This window comes from Podarcis liolepis, assembly GCF_965112155.1.
Source record: "Podarcis liolepis genome assembly, chromosome: 11".
Taxonomy (NCBI): domain Eukaryota; kingdom Metazoa; phylum Chordata; class Lepidosauria; order Squamata; family Lacertidae; genus Podarcis; species Podarcis liolepis.
The window spans coordinates 52,289,316-52,305,692 of NC_139565.1; the positions used below are offsets into that span (position 1 = coordinate 52,289,316).

The 16,377-nt window shown below is 40.5% G+C and overlaps 1 protein-coding gene and 1 long non-coding RNA gene across 32 annotated transcripts in view; both read left to right on the plus strand.

The window, feature by feature from the left end:
- TCF4 (transcription factor 4) overlaps positions 1-16,377 on the plus strand; it is a 339,431-nt gene that overhangs the window by 183,983 nt on the left and 139,071 nt on the right. The gene's annotated exons all lie outside the window — the stretch shown is intronic.
- LOC310689138 lies at positions 1,241-16,334 on the plus strand. The gene is made up of 2 exons (XR_014517358.1): positions 1,241-11,731; positions 11,902-16,334. It is a non-coding gene; the product is annotated as an uncharacterized lncRNA (long non-coding RNA).

Consider the following 16,377-nt stretch of genomic DNA (forward strand, 5'->3'; position numbering starts at 1 on the left):
ATTTCTGTAAAGCTAACTATGCCCTCATTTTTATTTAAAACACACACATATTTTTCTTCTTCTCACTTTCTGTATGCATTTATATATAGGAAGCTGCTGGCTCAGCTAGAGACGCCACCTGGTTATCTTGATGCACCCAGGTAACAAAACATTGTGTGTATCTCACTGGCAGAATCTGCACCTGCTAGGTGTGTGATGCACTTAAATCTACAGCATGCACAACTCTGGGAGATCTGTCAATAAAATCTTTTTTCCCCTTCAGCTTTCATTTAAAAGCGCACAGACTCCTTTCTAAATATTATATTTTCCTCTAGTGCCTATAATAATTACAAGGTCATTCACAGGAATGTTTCGTGCATACTTTAGTTAAAATAAACTTTTGAGGATGCAATCCTTTGCAGACTTAATGCAAGAGTAAGGGCCAATGAATTCAGTGGCACTTGCTTTCAGGTAGCCATGCGTAGTATGACACTCTAAGTTGCCATTTATTTTACTTTATTTCTGCCAACCTATCAAGATGATTACATGAGCAAGTTTTTTTCCTCAAGCTTGACCTTAATTCATATATAAAAAAATCTTGTTGGTTTCATCCGGTGAGAACTTTTTAACTGCAGGTGGCTAGAAAACATTTGTCCTTTCTTTTTAACCGGATTGGTGTACATACTGATATTCTGTTAGTAATTTGTAAATTTGTTATGCTTGATACACTGTTGCAATGCATGATATAGCTTGATGTGCAGTTCCAATTCAGGATAGCTTTTGTAGCACTGTCATATTAATGAAATTCACTTCCATCATTTGCCATGAAGCTACCAACAAACGTATTTCTGTCCCCCATCCTTGGTCCATCCCTGATATCTCTTGGGTCAAAGGCTACACCAAAGCTGCACCCTATGATTGTCATGGAGGCCATTAAGTCTTGACCCAGCCCAGTGGCAGCCTCTGCATTGATATTGAACTCACCGAGGACTATCAACCTGGGGTCCCCCAGCAATATCTCAGGACTTACGTTGGCCAGCCCAATCTAAGATGCGGCTGAGCAACAGGCTAGTCAGTAGACCAGCAGCATCCCCAATTTGTCTCCCTAGCTCAACACCAGGTACAGACCCTCTAGCCCCATTCCAAGATCAATAGGTTTTCTGGTAAATAAGATGTTGCTTTTATGGACAATAGCAACACCCACCTCCCCAGCCTGGTACCGTACTAAGCACCCAGATCAGTACAGCTCACTCATCCAAGTTTCAGTAATGCAAGCCATATCAGCCCCTTTCATCCACAAGTCATGGATGAGCATGGTCTTATCATGGACTAATTTGGCATTCAATAATAGTACCACCAAACCAGAGGACTCAGGGGATAAGCTACCAGTACCTTCTCGAGGAGTGGGAAGGCTGTAACAAAGAACAGAGACCAAATATCTATGTCTCTACCCCGAATGGTAGTCAGCCCTTCCACTCTGACTATATCCTCCCTTGCCCATCACCACTGAAACTGGGGCAGCATCTTTGCAACCCCCTGCTTCCTTCCCACTCAGACACATTTTAGGACCTCCATCCAATATCACATTATACAACTGGGAGATTAGGACCACAGATAGTAAACTAAGACCTAGTAGCATGTGAATCCCACATTGTGAGGAGGAAGATGGTGAGTCCTCACGCTGTCTCTGACTCTAAGGGAACCCTGTCAAGCCAAACTTCCCCCTTCTACCATCCCAGGTAAGGGTAACAGGCCTTTCTCCCACAGTTCCTAGCCTACAATTCCATATCCTGACTGGCAGTGATGGATGACCCACAATAAAAACCCTGTTTGCTTTGGGGATGACCCCACTGCCTGTAGCAGAACCTGTTCTTACAGCAAGGGAGGTTCTGGACCATGCTCACACCCCAGCTCAGCTAGCAGTCAGGCTACCAAACACTGCAATCAGCACACTTTCTTACCTGCAAGCAGATATCTCACTGAATGAGCAGGCAAAAAACAAACACCCCTGATGGCTGGGAGAGCAGACCAACCCGCTCCTCCCTGCTTAGCTCTCTGTAGGTCTAACCCAAGGCCTGCACAACCTTTTTTAAAGGTTGCAACCTGATGATGCAAATATCTGCAAAACATCTGTAAGAAATATTTAAAATCTTACTCCATATTCTGCATAATTTCAGCTGTAGTTTACACTTGCCCGATCGCTAGAATAGTACTTAGCAAACTGACATACCCCTTTCCCTGCTGGAAAAGAAAACTCCTGGTCATCTTAATCTGTGGTTCCAGCTAATTAATTCAGTGCCACATTCTTTGCAATTAATTTTGTGCTTCTATTATTTCTTTCAATATTTCCTTCAAGTTCTATGTCATTTGTTGTGCTCTTGACTTTCATTAAAAAAGCGCACAAAAACCCCCAGCAACCAGACTCCCAACATCATGCAAGGGTAGATCATGAAGCTGTAGAAACTTGGCTGTTCCTTTTGAAGTCCATTGGGAACTTAAATGCTTTAATTGTGCGCGTAGATTCCATTGGTTTCAATGGCACTTGATTTTCTTTGCAATTTAAAGGGGTAGCAGGTGTTTTAACAACGAAAAAAGCCCTCTCTACTAAATATATATATTTTAAAAATATTATGATTTTTGGCCTAGCTTCTTGTTTTCTTGATGTCTGTCCAAATTTTTTGAGTGCTTCTACCTAAAACGTGTGCTGCTTGGAGCCTGTATAAAATGAGTCCACTTCAGATTTGGGCAACAGTTAAGGTAGTAGAGTGGAGGCACTTTATCCACATCATGTCGTGATCTTTCCAATAACCCTCACACACCTTGTAAACACACTTGGCATGTAACAATACTACATAACACTATGTACCCAGCTGGCTTTAACAAGACAGCTGAATTTTCCTGCTCCGTGCTTAAATTCCTGCAGCCTGAGACTGCCACACTTTCAGGTGTTTTCTGTTGTGTTGCAAAGTAAGCACAGGACCACCAGGGATGGAGGGGAAACAAAAAGGATTTCTCCACCACTCGGAGCTGTGCTTGTGCAATATTTTATTCCCATTCCGTTTATTTCAAGATAAGAATTTTTAGCAGAGAAGTGTATTCATAAAACATGTTGCAATGCTTGATTTGCACTTGACTGGCTGGTCAAATGTTTGTTTGTTTTAATTCAATATTGCTTTATATTACAGACATGCCTCTGAACAGAAAACCCACACCATATTTGGTGAATTGTATCACATACTGTACGATATTTTGCAGTGTCTCCCAACCTGTCTGTTGTGAACTGCAAGTGGACCGTGGGTTGCATAGTGTTTTCTTGGTTGCAATTAAAATGCATGAAATGGATGGCTGCCGAAGACTTGAGGTCCAAAAATCTTGCAACAATAAATCTATGGGTCACCATGCCAAGTAAATTTCATGCCAAAGGTGTTGGGAACTACCGATCTATAGCACAATAAACACTTTACATTGTACTTGACACTTGAAGGTGTGTTTCGTTCCCCCACTCCATGACAACTGTAGATTATTCCTGGGAAGAAGAAAGGGAGGGGATTATCCATAGGGAAGTGGTTCCTAAGATTTTATTTTCTCCAGTAAAGGGATCATGCAGTAGGATTTTGCCTTTCCTTAGGAAGCATACCTGAAATGATAGTCACTTCCACTTTTGTACTGCTTCTGCTGTATCTTCTGGCCCTCCTGGCAATCCACTAATGTGTACAAGGTAGTCATGAGCCAGTGTTGGTGACCAGACCAACTGTGATAGGTTGATCCTAGTCAAGAAAGGTGTGGTGGGGGAGAGAATTGGACTAGATTTAAATGATCCATTGTTCTATGGCACAGCGACTTAATACAATCACTGTGCAGTGGGAGCCACAGAAACTAGGTCACTTTGAAGTGAAGAATGTCAATGACTGCTTTCAAATATTGTGTTCTCTAGTCCACTATAACAACCCTGGTTTGGAATCCTGGTTAGGAAGAACGACTCAAGCTACAGTTGGCTGGTTTGGGTGTCACAGCAAATAGTGGTTTGACAAACCAGGAAATGTTCTATTAAGCCAGGAAGCAGGAACATGGACAGGGCTCATTGCTAATCCTCCGAACAATGACTGGCGCATTGGGGAACATGACTTCAAAAGGAACATTGATTCCAAGGCTATTTAATTTTCAACAGTCGATATCTTGAAGATTCTTAAAAAGCATGATGCATTTTGAACCATTCATATGACCCAATTCCTCATGGAAAAGCTTACCACTCTAGAAAGTTTTATGCTTGCTTTTATTGGAAAGCTTCAAGGATTCCAATTTTGCAAAACACGAAAAGTAAGAAACACAGACATGAAGAACTGTACAAGACAACACAGACAAGAGATAATGAAGGTTTGCCCTGTCCACATTAGAAAACAATTTCCCACAGCAAGGCATATAGGAACAATATAGGGGTAGGAGCATATCATTCTAGCTACTGGGCTCAGGATCTCAAGATGCCAAGTAATTTAAGGAAGGGCAGCTGCTCAAACTATTACAGTCCTAAACTAGGACCCCAATCCTGAAACACTAATAGTAAAAAGGTAAAGGACCCCTGGATGGTTAAGTCTAGTCAAAGGCGACCATGGAGTGTGACATTCAACTTGCTTCAGGCTGAGGGAGCTGGTGTATGTCTACAGACAGCTTTCTGGGTCATGTGGCCAGTATGACTAAACCGCTTCTGGTGCAACGGAACATCTTGATGGAAGCCAGAGCACATGGAAACGCCATTTACCTTCCCGCCACAGCGGTACCTATTTATCTACTTGCACTGCTAAGTTGGCGGAAGCTGGGACAGAACAACGGGAGTTCACCCCTTTGTGGGGATTCGAACTGCCGACCGTTGGAGGTAGTAATTGGAATTTTAATTTGGGCTTCCATACTGTTACAAGCATCATTTCAGTGTAGTATTTGTTCTGGGGTATTTGTACTTGTCACCATTCCTCCCCCCGCCCCCGTGTTCTCCTATTCAGACAAGTGGAGGAAGTAGTATAAAATAAGAATCCAGTTACAACCCACCCAATCTAAAATATCTTGACTTAGATTTTATGGCGCAATCTCTTTATAGTTGAAACACACAGGAAGGACTGACGTCAATCATCTTGATAGGCTAGTGAGTCTTTTGAAACAGTTTGTCAGTGGAACACTTTTTAAGCAAGAGGTGATTGCAGCATGCAGTGGAATTATGTGCTAAAGGATGTGCTCAAAGACGCATCAACTGACTAGGCATTTTTGCCCACAGTCCTTGTGCAATTCACTCACAACACAGAGAGAAAGATCACAAACACTATTTCATTTAAACTGCATATCTTTTGGGAACTAATCATTTTTTGCCCTGAAGCCACCATGAAGGCATTTTAAGCTGAAAGGTGGGATATCAGCGTTTTATAGAAAATAAATGTTACTCTCTTAGCCCTTGCACGATTTAATTGCTACATTTCCAACACTCATGAGGCTGCAGTCCTATGTGCGCTTAGGTGCTAGCTCTCTCCATTGCACCTCTGGCAGAGCTCACAGCCTCATCCGAATGGTGGAGTACTTGGATCAGCTAGCATGTCTTGTTTCAAACAGTTCAAACACCAAGAAACATACAAGTTGTTTGTTTCCAGTATTGCTTATTCAGAGGTATACATGGAGGTTCTATATTTTATTTTTACTTAGAGCTATGGATAGACCTCTCTGAGTGCTGATCCAGTGATCTCAGCAAGTGTTCAAAGGTACAGGTTTGTTGCTGCAACATCAAGCTTCCTAAAAAGATTGCCACTGAATTTTATTGCAGTTCTTAATAAAGAACACATATTTAGAGATTATGGTTGTGATGTATATAAACACAGTATCTGTGCAAAGCAGAGATCAATAACACAATTTATTGATGATGTTTGCTCACAAGAAAGTTACTTCGGTTATATATTTCTGGCAGTTAAGATGTTCACTAATTGCTGGCAGCTATGACAGTAGCCTTTGTTACTCTGTTCAGCAAAATCTAGGTATTTCATTTGGGCAGCTTTGAGAAGTTTCATGCCAGAAAGATGCATGTAAATATGTGGAAGCCTCCATCTAAAAACAGTGCATATTATAAGTTGCCTAATCATAAAATCAGTTGCCTTGGTAGTACTCCAGTGGAAGAACTTGGAAGATCAGAGCAACATTTCTGCTTTCTCCGGTGGAAAAGATGGGGGGAGGGATTTGATCAGTGGGATCTATTTAATGTCACCAGCATCTTCATCATCAAAACATGTCATCTGTGGTCATTTCCACTATTCTGTTGGACCATCTACTTTTTAAAATAAAAGCCAAATGATGCCCAGGATTAATCCATGATTATACCCTAAAAGAACGGCTAGCAGGCAAATAATGGGACTACTTATCCATTATGTTCAATGTTCAAAGTATGCAATTAAGGGAAATTAATTCATTGTTGATATTTTTTTAATAGTGAGATTTAATCTTGTAGCTCAACCATGAGGTATTGCAACTGTGGAGAGGGAGTGAGGAGAAGAATTAAAATAATTATCATTGACATTAATACACAATAGCTTGCTCCATCATGATGCATTTTAAGGTAATGTCAATGAGAGGGAAAACCCTCTGAAATAGTATGTACCCACTTAGTAAAATTTTGTTGAAGAACATGGACGTCTGATGGGTTACCTGAAAACACTCTAAATAGGGGTTGTTTGGGTTGTGTTTTTTTAAGCACTTCATGCCTTGACATTCTGTTTCCACCATTAAGAGATACTATCTACCCAACGCCAATCATCTTTTGCATCAGGGCAACAGCAGATTTTGCTCCAGAATCCCGAATAAATTCAGTATCACACTGAACCTAATAATTGCAAACACATGTTTTATCCCTTTGTCTGTCTCATTCACGTATAGAATGGGGATAGGTGTTTTTTGGTTTTGCATTGAAAATGTGCATATGTTTGAAGGAACTAAACTGTTGCCTCTTCATGTTCTTAGCACTGGGGGAAATGTGGAATTAAGGCTGTGAAATATTAAGTTTTCCTAACCTGTGTGCCCCTTTCTAATGTGAAAAATGAGTTCCCTGCTTTACATGAGAATGGGGTTGACACAGGGACAAAATATGGGTATCTTTGTTGTGTTGCGTTTGGCTCTCAGAATACAGCTGCTTCAGTAGGTATAACTCTGGGGAAAACCATGCATTATAGTTAATTCAAGTCTTTCCCCCCCCCCTTAATTTATTAGAGATGAAGGGAGAAGAACTATTATCCTAACAGCAGTATATAAGGAGGGGAGGTTTACTTCTTTCCTCCCCCAGCTGTGATCAAGGTGAAAAAACCCCTCCCTCAATGCAGCTATGGGACTTAATGAATAGGTCCCCTTTAGCATCAATAGTAACTTTCTTACTTTCTTTTTACTAAGCCCCTTAGTCATGGGGTGGGGGTGTGTGGATGGGGGACAGCAGAATTTCCATGTCTATTGTGGCTGGGGAATGGAGGGATAAACCTTCCCCACCTTCTCACTGTAGTCTGTATAACAATTTGGCCAACGCAAAGCAGAAGGCATAGGTGCATCCTATGCACTAAGTGTGTTATATACTCTGTCCCTATGTGTTCAACTTCAGAGGCCATGCCTCAGGTGGCTCGTGTCAGCTGTGGCTTGGTGAATATCTATCAGGGGAAAGGCCTTTTCAGTTGTGGTGTTCATCTAGTATAAAATGCCCTTCCCAGGGAATTAAATAGGTTCCAGTATTATATGAGCCCAGCTATCATATGGCTCCAGGCAACAGGCTAAATCCTGAGTCGCCTTTTGGCTAGGTTGAAAGTTGGATTTTTATTCCAGCTTTGTTTGCTGCTTTCTGTGTTTTGGCTGATTGCTGTGGATTTTATGGGTATTATTTGATTGTAATTTCTTTTGATTTTTTGTTTACTTGTTTCAGTGATGTGGTATCCAATGCCTTGCATTGTTTTGTAAGAAAGGTGTGTGTGTGTGTGTGTGCGTGTGCGCGTGCCCTTATGTGTGTGTGTGTGTGTGTGTGTGTGTGTGTGTGTATGTATGTATGTATGTATATTTAAGTTATGGGTATTTGAGAGCAGAGCTTGACATCTCTACATGTTTGTTTCCTTGTTGAATTAATCACAATGCAATCTCAGGGTAGGTCACAGCAAAATACACTAACAAAAAACCAAATAAAAATACTGCACAGACATTTCACTTGCATAAAAGAAATGTTTGCAGCTAATGTTGAAAACTAGCAAGTGTTGGCGCTAGGCTGGGGGAAGAGTGTTCCAAAATTGAATTGCCACCACTGAGAAGGCCCTTTTAAAACTTCCAGCTGCCTTGGCCTCCTTTGATGATGGCATAGCCAAAAGGAGCTGCTTTATATGGGCAGGAGAGTATAGTAGGAGATGTTGCTTTAGCAAGGTTCCAAACAGTTTACAGATTTATCCGTCAGGGCATCTTACATTGGGCTCGATAACAAACAGGCAGCCAGTACAGATCTTGAAGAACCGATGTTAGGCTGTCTCATCCAACCATACTTGTCGCAACTTTGTGGCTGCATTTTGCAATAGCTGCAACCTACAACCCTTCATTGAGGGTAGCCCCACATAGAGTGCATTACAATAATCTTAACCTGAAGGACATTGATCATTGTGGCCAGACTATCCCTATCTAAGTATGGTCGTAGCTAGTGAAACAGATGTAGATGGATATCATCACTTGTGGCCAGTTAGGCCTGCACTGAAGGTGAAATCAAGGGGTACACCCATCCTATGCACCTTTTCCTTCAGAGGGAATGGAGTGCTGTGCAGAGTAAGACGCTCCCCTAACTTCTGGACCCCCAGAATCTCTTGTCGAGATTCAGTTTCAGTTTATTGGTCCTCATGCTGCCCACCATCTGTTTCAGGCACAAATGAAGCACCTGGAAAGCTTTCCCTTCCTCTAGTGGAAAAGAGAGACAGAGCTAGGAGCTATCAGCATCACCATGCCCCAAATGCTTTTTTTTAAAAAAATGATATTTTGCACAAGGGACAAGATAGATCTACAGGACCACACAGTGTAACTGCCAAGGGACCAAGCTGGAAGTCCTCATCCTGGAACTGGTTCTGTGGGTATGAGTAGAACCACACTGGTACCCATGCCTTCAACTCCCAACCCATAGAGCCAGTTTGGAAAGTTTGTCGTATCAAAGGTGCTGCATAGAGATCAGGGAGAATTGGAAGTTAGTGTGGAATAATCACAAAGTTTAATTGTACGTGTTACTCATGTGTAAGGCAATCCAGAGGAGAACAGAGGAGAACAGGAAATGCAGCTATACCCATGGTCCCATAGTCATGCAAACTAGCTAGTCCTGCCCCTTACAAAAGAGTTTATGCAGTAGCAGCTACCTGTTTCACTATAGGTGCACTGCAACTGGGAGTCTAAATTGCATGGAACACCTGTTCACAAGCAGCTGCTTACTTTGTAAGCTTTTTCTGTTGCTTGGGACTTTGGAGGTGATGCTACCTGATGCACGTGACGTTGACAGAACCATTGTATGACAAATCTTATTTGTAGACTATAGCCCTAGATATGTTTATCAGATAGTAAGCCTCCACTATATACTGTATATTGTTTTTGAGTTAGCACAGTTAGGATCGCATGGGGTTGATATGCATTCTGGAGTTCCATGTAAGATTCTATGGGAGGAAGAGATCTGTGCACCACTCATAAATGACGCATACTGGAGTATTTGTGTAGTAGAGTAGATAGGGTGCCACTTTCATTTCCCCCATGAATTCTTTGCAGGAGAAAAGAGAAAAGTGTTGCTAAAAGCTAGACTGGTCCACTCACTTCCCATGCCTCCCAATGCCCACAAGCAATAAGATGTGATAGGCAAGTTAGCATTGCTGCATTCACTCCTTGCTGTATTGTGAACAATTCCCCACCGAAGAAAAATAAAATAAATGAATGATGCTTTTGACTGTGCTTGAAAGAAAGCTGCTTGTCAAAACTTATTCTTGCAGGCTGTCTCCTACAACAGGATAGCAAACGGGTAGCCCAGGCCTTTATGGCAATGACTCTGCGCGGGAGAAATCTAGAAGGCATCCACCTTTCAGTGCCATGCAAGCCCTCCCCCCCTTCTTTAAGCCCCAAGGCCATTCTCCTTTCTTCCCTGCATAAGAAGAGAGGAACATATGGCCTAGAGTCACTATAGATCACATAGGTTTGTGATGGCAGTGTAGAACTGCAGCTGTTTGAGTGCAAGAATGCCCAAACATGTATTCAACTTACAAACATTTGGCAAGTGTTCAGAAAAAGAGCGTAATCTGGTTTCATCTAAGACTCATCCCCCCCCACCGCTCTGTTCTACATCCCCATGAAATAGTGTTTGATATCTGATCACAATTTAATAGAAGTGACAGAGAAAAAGTGGGGGTAGGGGGTGAGAAAGAGAGAGGGAGTGAGTTTTGGGAAGTCCAGCCAAAGGGACTTTCCACAGAAACGTTTTCCCTATCCTGCTTTTAAAAAAAATAAAAATAAAATACTCATTTCTTTTAACAGATTGTACCATTCAAGGTCATTTACCTTTCTCGTTAATTAATTATTCATTCAGAAAGCCACCACTCATCCCATTTTAATCTTAGTCATATCTGTAATTAAGCTTAAACATAATAGTTTTGGAGGTGGAAAATATATTTTCCACTAATGTTTAAAAACCTGTATGTGTGTTTGTACGTGCCTGTGTATGTAAAATTAAAGTGCAGCAGTTAGCTGAAAACAATCATTTTCATTGGTGGAGAAAAGTTTCATAATATATGAGAGTAAATCCCCTCCCCCTTTTAAAGTGCATTGATAATTAATTTTTTTTTAAAGCAAACAAATAAATGGAATCTCCTCCTTAATTCATGGTTTCATTTTCTCAGCTAGGATTTGGTTACTAGTGCATTTTTTTTAATGAAAAGGTATCATGTGCATTTATATGACAAAAACAACCAAATCTGAAGGAAAGGGGATGGGGGGGGGGAGAGATTCATACATGAAAGACACAATTTGCATTCAGTTCATCCCCAGCTTTACAAAGAGGATTTTGGAATGAATCTGGCATTGGGGGTCTCTTGTTGAGATCGAGTTTCCTGCTGTGGAATGTGCTTTGACCCGAATGTGGAACTCTTACTTGGGAAAGTGAGTGTGTCATTCGTGTTTGTTGTAAACTGTGGAGGATTATAGAGACTATCACTAACTAACACAGGTTTCATAATGATTGGGTATGTAGCACCTGCAGTAAACAGATGATGCTACAGTATTGACCAATTGCGTTAGGTATTATTCTTCATGTTACCATCTTCTTGTCTTTTATGAAGAGGACCTGGAAGCTTAGCCATGTTCTCCTAGGGGTCCTTCTGCAGTGCCTAGTAGTGTTGAGGCTGAGATCTGCCCTCTTGTATGCCACGCACACTGGTGTGCATCAATAAAGAAAGAAAGAGAATGAGGATAATTTGAGATTATTTCTGTCTGCATGGATTACAAATGGTGGTAACTGCTTCAAGATGACCAAAGCAATCACTTGGAACCAAAGACCCCATGAAATGAATTCTGCTCACAAGAACCTATCACTGGCAGAATACAGGGAAGGTGATTCTTGCTAATTCTCCCTCCCTCTTGTCCCTCCTGAAAATAGGCTCTGGGAGATTGAGGGACCCTTTGTAACAGCATGAGAGGTGCTGTTCCCTCTGAAAATGGAATGAGCCCCTTCCAATAATAGAAAGGCAGCTCAAGATCTACCGTATTTTTCACTCTATAACACGCACCCGACCATAACACGCACATAGTTTTTAGAGGAGGAAAATCCGTAGGCATGCCGCCCGTAGGCATTCCCTCCATAACACGCACAGACATTTCCCCTTACTTTCTAGGAGGAAAAAAGTGAGTGTTATGGTGCAAAAAATACGGTAGTTTCTCTTTACATTTCTAAAGAGATTTCCAATTTCACCTTTTGAATTTAAAAGTCCTCAAAAAGCCATTTCGATTAATTTAAAACGTTTGAAAGAGAAATATAATCTGAGGCCCTTCTTTATGTGTGTGCCTCATCCAATAGAGGTCTGGAGGATGGCAATGCAAGAATGGGTCTTTTCTGTGGTGCCTCCCCATTTGTGGAATGCTTTCCTGAGGGATGTTCACCTGGTGCCTTCATTACATAGCTTTAAGCAACAGGTGAAAACATTTCTCTGTGATCAGGCCATTAACATTTGATGGCCTTTTAAATATGTTTGTGGGAGGGGGTTATTGGGTTTGTTTTTGTTTTATTGTGTATTTTGTTTTCTCATTTTGTATTTTTATGTTGTGAACCACCCTGTGATCTTCAGATGATGGGAGGTATAAAAATTTAATAAATAATATATTTTTTTAAAAAGAAAGGTGTGCTGGTTGCAATTAAAAGCCCAAGTGAACGAGCCAAACTACATTCACCTGGCACTTAAAAGATAACAAAGGCATCTCCAGGTAAATGTATCCGGGGAATTAGCCACCAACCTTATTTCAGAAGGTGAGGGCACATGGAAAAGTAGCTCTGAAGGTTATCCGAGTTGCTGGGCACAATTTATTTGGGTGACGTCAATCCTTCAGGCTGCTTAGCATGTTTTAGATAGAACCAACCATTTAAATTTAGTCATAGTATGCGTAAGACTGGTTTTTGGTTTGGATCGTGGCAGTAATTTTTAATAAAGATTTCTGCCCCCACCCCTCTTCAACCTGGACCCTTGGAACTGCACAACTTGTTTTGCATGTTCAAGGGAGTTTTTAGATTTTCTTAAATATTTACTGCATATGCAAATGTGTACAGGGTTTCAAAAGAAATTTGTGATATGGGGTTCTGGCATTCAAGCGGAGGGGAGATAAAATTTCTGATAGCTTGGATACATCTAAGCCTATTTCTGTTAGGTTTTGTAATGTTTTCTTTATCTTGACTGCATATTGGTGGTACACAGTGATATCCTTGAAATGATAGCAGGTGCAACCCTTGTAGCCTTATCAGAGTACGTACAAGAGAGAAAATGGGCATCTCAAAAGGTTCACTTCCGAATAAATCTACAGTAGTAGATTTATTAGCTATAAAATGTTTTATTTACTTTTTTAGGTTCAGAAAGTCCAAATGTTACGTGGTGGCCTCATGATTTCCCAGTCTTCCCTTTCCTCAACTACAAGATGTTAGCACTGGCTGAACAATAGTAAATGCCTGTTGTTCTATTTACAAGTATCTCAGAATGAGTAGATATATATTTATCTTGGTTCTCCCCAGTGGAGTACTTAGAGAAGCCCCCATAAGAGCACGTAAAAGGATGTTTTGTTGCCTCAGAAGAATGACTTAGCTGTTCCAATGAAAAACAAAGGCTTAAATAAAGGCAAAATTAGAGGCGCTTATGTGACAAGCTGGAGGGGAGAGCCAGCAGTGTTTTGTGGTAGGCATTTACTTGGTGCAATTGCTGGCATGCCTGATTAATGTATATTCACATATTGAAAAATGCACGTTTGTTGCTTTTTGTACACATTTCAAAGTGTTTTTAGACTATTGCGTCATCTTGTCTGAAGCTACAGTTCTAACAGTCCTGCAGTCCTAGTCTCACCCTACATCACTGGGGCTTACTTTGAAGTAAAAGGAACGCAGGTGGCGCTGTGGTCTAAACCACTGAGGCTCTTGGGCTTGCTGATCAGAAGGTTGGTGGTTCGAATCCCCACGACAGGGCGAACTCCCGTTGCTCGTCCCAGCTTCAACCTAGCAGTTCAAAAGCATGCAGGTGCAAGTAGATAAATAGGTACCGCTGCAGTGGGAAGGTAAACGGCGTTTCCATGCGCTCTGGTTTCCGTTGTGGTATTTCGTTGCGCCAGAAGCGGTTTAGTCCTGCTGGCCACATGACCTGGAAAGCTGTCTGTGGACAAACGCCGGCTCCCTCAGCCTGAAGCGAGATGAGTGCCGTACCCCATAGTTGCCTTAGACTGGACTTAACCTTCCAGGGGTCCTTTACCTTTTGCCTACTTTGAAGTGCACTTCGGTGGCTGTGTTTTTTCTGGCAGTACCGCAGGCCCATAGTTTGTGATGGGCTTCCCTATTGCCACCTTCACGATTCCAGCATGCCTTGTAATTTTGAAAACTGAAATGCTTTGCCCTCAGAATCATAGAATCGTAGAGTTGGAAGAGGGTACGAGGGTCATGTAGCCCAACCCCCTGCAATGCAGGAATCTTGCCCAACGAGGGACTTGAACCCACAACCCTGAGATTAAGAGCTTCATGCTCTACTGACTGAGCTATGTCAGCATTGAAGTTGTGGACTGTGCTAAAGGTAAAGAATAACAACAGTTCCAACTAAATCGAGTCAAATAGTGGATTTGTACCATTTTGGTTTCCAATTATTTCTGACCTGTTCCTAGTTACATTAAAACTTAGTGCTGAGGTACAGAGACAAGAAACAAACAAACAGCCAGATAGGAAACATCATACTGTGAATATATTGAGAGACAATTGGTTAATTTTTTATATATTCTATCAGTTTAATTGTTCCTTATAGTTGTTGTTAAGATATGTAGCTCATTCCAGTAGGTGCCCCATACTTAAATGTAGTATGTCTGATTTTGTATCTGAATTCCATACCTTTTATAAAATATGTATTAGTAAGAGGTTGGTAATACTTAGTCGTTGATTCTGGCTTGATCTCTTGACTTAGGAAATCTGCTGCTTCTCCCAGGATACTTATGAAAGATTTAAAACTTTGGTGGGGAAAAGTTTGCAATATTTATTTTTAACTGTGTGCAACATATTCTGAACACTCCACCCCCCTTTTTTTGGTCAAAAGCAAAAAAAGTGGTCTACAGGGAAATAACCTTATCAGCTGTTAATTATTTACCAAACAATTTGTGATTTTAATGCTCTGCAATTTTCAGAGTCATGTGTAGGTGGGTTTTTTTAATCTCGCTTTTGCAATAAGTTAGAAACTGAAGACTACCACATAAAATTATGAAAGTAGCTGATGATGCACTACCAATTTACCAGTTGCACATCTAGGAAAAGAAACGAATATGCATCCCCAAGAAGAAAAAAAGTTATATTTGGATTTTATTTTTATTTTACAAAGTATTTTCCAGCTCATGGGTCATATTTGACCAACTGCTTTCAGACGAAGACATGGCACTTTGTTGAGCTATTTAAGAATCAAAAAGACTGTCTTAATTTAAAACAAGGAGCCTTTGTTTTAGTTGGTGACTGCCTTGTGAAATTTTTCAGTTCTCAGCGGGTTAACCAGGGAACAGGGGCAGAGTCATAATTGGCCTATTTAGGGTGTTTTGCATGTGAATGGTGTGTTAGTGAAGCATTACTAAGTCTGTTGTGAGTGACATGGTGATTAGAATTTAGATTAGGGAAAACACATTCTGTACTTTATCAAGTACAGTAATTAGTTCAGTCAGTAAAAGTTGATTACAAGTAACGATAAAGTTAGATTTTTGGTACTTAATTTTAAAATTTCTTTATTAAATGGAAAATTTCTTCATCATATAAAATAAATGGTAGTATCTGCACCTGTTTTATTGCATACCAGAAAAAAATTAAAAGAACAATGTGTTCAATGCAGAGTATAATCAGGGGATTTATATATTATGGGTAAGTTTCAATGTAGTTATAGCAAATAGAATTTTTAGAAAATGTTAGTCTTTGCTTTTTCCTTGTTATTGCACTGAGATATCATTTCTTCTGGCTTAGCAATAGCTATTGTCCATTCATAAGTACATTTCATATTTGTGGATGTTCATTGTCTTACTTAATAAAATAGATGCTGTCGAAGTACTTTGCTGCAACGTCTTCTATCCACTCTCTTTAAGAGTCAGTCTCTCCCCCCTTAGCAATTTAGCAAAACACTAGTTCATTTTTGCATTGTATACTATTATTTTCACATCACAGATGTTATACCTGATTAACACATTTTATATTGTATTTTTAAGAATTTGCTGTGTTTCCTATTTAGTTCTATTTAACACATCCATTTTTTCCATTATTAGGTAAAATACCTACTCTTGTATGACGAAATGATTTTGTAGCAACAGGGTGATTTTTAAAATACTGATGAACACAATATATTTTGTTCGCCCTGTAAGTTTAAAACAAAACAGGTGGGGAGGGGGATCTTTACTTGATGTAGCTCCAAAAAAGTTCATATGTTCAACTGTTATTTCTTTTCAGCAATAACAGTGGAAGGCTATTGTAAAATTTCAAAGCATTCGCTTGGCCATCAGAATACGTATTCCGCTGAAAAGAAATCACTTGCCTCAGAACTATTTTTGTCATATCTGAAAATAAAGTATTTTTTGTGTTAGTATTCCAATTTGCCAGTCACAGAGCCTTTTTTTAAATAATCAAAAAGCGTGTGTGTATTATTTGAATCGGCA